The sequence below is a fragment of the Solanum verrucosum genome, unplaced genomic scaffold (assembly GCF_900185275.1).
Source record: "Solanum verrucosum unplaced genomic scaffold, falcon-dt-bn FXZP01000178.1, whole genome shotgun sequence".
Taxonomy (NCBI): domain Eukaryota; kingdom Viridiplantae; phylum Streptophyta; class Magnoliopsida; order Solanales; family Solanaceae; genus Solanum; species Solanum verrucosum.
The window spans coordinates 691,180-695,127 of record NW_026020286.1 but is presented as its reverse complement, the minus strand read 5'-3'; the positions used below and the strand labels follow the sequence as shown (position 1 = coordinate 695,127).

The following is a 3,948-nucleotide window of genomic DNA, read 5'->3' as shown; positions in this document are numbered from 1 at the left end:
AGGATGGCTTGGAGATGTAACCCTTCAACATGTGCGTAGAACGGAAAATAAGAAAGCTGATGCATTGGCTGCCCTGGCTTCAACTCTAACCTTTCCTGATCAAAAACAAGTTACTATTTGTCAAAGATGGATAGTACCACCGCCAAATGAGGAAGAATATATAGAAAATGAGCTTGAGCATCTCGTTGTTGTTTCTGAAGCCGTAAAGGAAGATTAGAGACAACCCATTATTGACTACATGTGTTATAAAATACTTCCAGAAAATCCAAGGAGAAGGACTGACATTCATCGTCGTGCACCTCGCTTCCTTTACTACAAGGACACATTATATAGAAGATCATTTGAGGGTGTACTATTACGATGTTTGGGAGAGGAAGAGGCAATTCAAGCTCTGCAAGAAGCACACTCAGGAGTATATGGATCACATCAATCTGGACTGAAACTCCACTTTCATATAAAAAGGATGGGGTATTATTGGCCAACCATGGTGAAAGATTGCTTAGATTATGCTCGGAGGTGCGATGCTTGTCAATTTCATGCAAATTTCATACATCAACCGCCTGAAGTATTGCACACAACTATCGCATCTTGGCCATTTGACGCTTGGGGATTGGATGTTGTGGGACCACTACCAAAATCTTCTAGTGGACACTTGTACATCTTGGCTGCAACAGATTACTTCTCAAAATGGGCTGAAGTTGTCGCTCTTAAAGAAGTGAAGAAAGAGAATGTTGCAAATTTTATCCGAGTGAATATCATCTATCGCTTTGGCATCCCTCACTACATAATAACAGACAATGGCAAGCCATTTGATAACAAGTTAATGAACAAAATTTGTGATCTCTTTGGTTTTTCAAGTAGCGTAAATCTTCTATGTATCATGCTACCGCCAACGGTCTTGTCGAAGCATTCAATAAGACTCTATGCAACCTCCTGAAGAAAGTTGTCTCCAAGTCCAAAAGGGATTGGCATGAAAGAATGGAAGAAGCTTTGTGGGCATATAGGACAACATACCGCACACCAACTCAAGCAACACCATATTCACTTGCTTTCAGAGTTGAAGCAGTCCTGCCACTCGAGCGTCAAATACCTTCCTTAAGACTTGTTATTCAAGAAGGGCTCACTGAAGAAGAAAATGCTCGACTGCGTCTTGCTGAGTTAGAAGCACTTGACGAAAAGAGGCTAGAAGCCCAACAAAACCTTGAATGTTATCAAGCTCGTCTATCTCGTGCTTTCAATAAGAAAGTTCGCTTGAGGTGTTTCCAAGTTGGAGACCAAGTTCTCGCTGTAAGAAGACCCATCATTACTTCGCACAAGTCTGGGGGCAAATTTACCTCAAAATGGGATGGACCGTATGTTGTACAAGAAGCATATTCACATGGTGCTTACAAGCTTGTTGATGCAGATGGCGTAAAGATTGGTCCTATTAATGAAAAATTCCTAAAGAGGTACTACCCTTGAAGTAAGATGATGCTCCTTAAGGTACGAGCCTAAACTGCATGTCACTCCTGGCCCGCAAGAGTATAAACTGTGTACGGCACAAACAAAAAAAAAACAAACAAAAAAATTCACTCAATCCCCAAGAACTACGTTGTGACTTGATCCTCTTCACTGAGGTACGTAGGCGCTTAGAATATATCATAAGTTCAGTTGCATGAGTGTAAAAAAAAAAAAAACATGTTCCCACTTGATCTGTCACATGCAGTCAGAGCGATAAGTATTTTGTTTTATTTTTTTGTCTCATCAAACTGTAGACTTGTACGAAGTATTGAATGGTCAATAGATGGGGGCAAACCCTTATGAAATATGAGCTTCTTTGACAGTAGGCTTGAAGTGTTTAAATTCAGACAAGTATACAAGTTGAAGTATTTGAATCCTCTATATATACAAGTTGAAGTCTTCAAATCCGACAAAGTAAATATGATAAGTCCTACAAGTTTGCATGTTAGACTCTTAAATCAACCAAGTTATAAGTCAATGTCTTCGAATTCTATGAATTTACAAGTTAAGGCCCTAAAACTTGTTACGAGTTAAATTCCACAAAATTGATAAGGCAAGTTTGAATGTGCAAACTTAAAAATGTGGAACTTGCACTATATTCATTCTTACTGTCATGCAAAATATGGAATGACTTTGAATTACTAAAGCTTGGGATTAAGAATTAAAGAGCAAATTCAAATTGGATTATGCAATAAAAATGCATGATATTAAAAAAAAAGAAAAAAAAGAACTTCATTACTATAAATTGTCTAAAACATCAGTCAAATGCTAAAGAAAACAAAAAAAAAGGGAAACACGAAGAAAACGCCTAATCTAAGCGTAACTTGTAGTTAGTCAAATCTTGACGACTAGCCTCCAAGCATTCTCTTTTCTGTTCCAAACGAAGTGAATCTTCAAGCGTTAATAAACTCATATTTTCATACGAGGATATCTCATCTTCTGTAGCTAAAATCTTGGCTTGAACCTCCTCAACCCTCTTCTTAGCAGCTTCTAAAACAACTTCAAGTCCCTCTCGCTCTCCTTGTAAAGTTGTTAGCTTCCGCTTAACCTTCTTTAGTGATTTCTTGTTAGAAGAAACATGTTTTGCCTTCTCACCCTCTTCTACTTTGAACAATCCGAGACGCTCTTTGGCATTGGAAATCAACTCCATCTTCTTATCTTCATATGCCTTGTCAACAAAATTAGAGTGTTCTTGATCATAAGAAGTAGCATGATCAAAAAGAGAATCTACCAAGCTCTTCAATGGTGAAAGATCTAATAAATTCATCTCACTCATCTCCTTGAAAATCTCACAAATATCATCTTTGTAAGATGAAATATTGTCTAGAGAAGTTCTGGAAAGTTTTCCACAAATCTCTTCCCAAAGACCCAAGATGTACTTTCTTTTGTGGTTGAACACAACACCTTTTCCTTCGAAGAAAGACATAGCTCCATTACTCTTTGTAAGAACTCGGGAAAACTCATTTGAATTAGGAGTCGACCCTTTTAAAGTTTGGCCACGAGAAGTAGATGATGTCTTTTGCTCTTGCTCAATATTTGAAATTGATTGTGCCTTAGGTTTTAATATTGCAGTAGACTCATCGCTAACTTATGGCATCTCATGTGGCGATCCTAGTGGATGTTTCGGCAGCGTTAACCTACACATGGAAAAAGTGGGTTAGCAAAGTTATTTTATTCAAAAATAAAAAAAAAAAAAATAAATAAATAAATAAATTAAACCTTGTCACTCTGAATTGTCATTGATCTTGAAGGACTATCGACACTCTGAACTTCTATGACTCTTAAATCAACAACTTCAGCCCCAGATGGTTCAACCCTTTGCCTCTTCCAACATCGATCCTTGCTAGTTTTGTTGTTTCTTGAAGGGCCCGTTTACTAGAGAAGAGAAATTGGGGACATTTCTCTTTATCAGTAGAAGTATGAACTACTTCTTTCTTAGATACCTTAGAGGAGTTAAGCTTCTTACTTTGATGTTGGGGAGCAAGTGGTGTCTTGACTTTTGAAAGTGTCTTCTCGATATCTTGACTTTTGTCTTCTAAAAGGGTAACAAATTCTGACCCAGCTTTCTCTACCATAACATCCAAATTATCCTCAAGAACCATTCCATAGGATCTCTCCCACCAAGATGAATATTGGGTAGTATAAAGCTTTTTTGCGGAAGTTACCGCAGGAGGAAATGTCGCTTTAGACATAGTTGCACGTGATATGCAAATGCGCCAATATCTAAGGCCTTCATCAAGTGACTCAGCACGAATATCATTTTCTAAATAGCCAGGAATATCTTGATGAAAACCAAATTGGCGACTAAATCGGTGCGGACTATATGGCTCAATGACAAAGGAACCTCCCTCCTCAATGGAAGATAATTAAAACAAAGGCTCATAAAATAAGCTAGCTCCAACTCTGGTGCTTTTCCATCATCAATATAATAAGTTGGGTGAGGCCTAC

At 38.0% G+C, this 3,948-nt stretch overlaps 1 pseudogene; it reads right to left on the bottom strand.

Moving 5' to 3' along the window:
- Nucleotides 1-2,308: 2,308 nt before the first annotated feature.
- Nucleotides 2,309-3,692, bottom strand: LOC125834314 (uncharacterized; annotated as a pseudogene).
- Nucleotides 3,693-3,948: the final 256 nt, after the last annotated feature.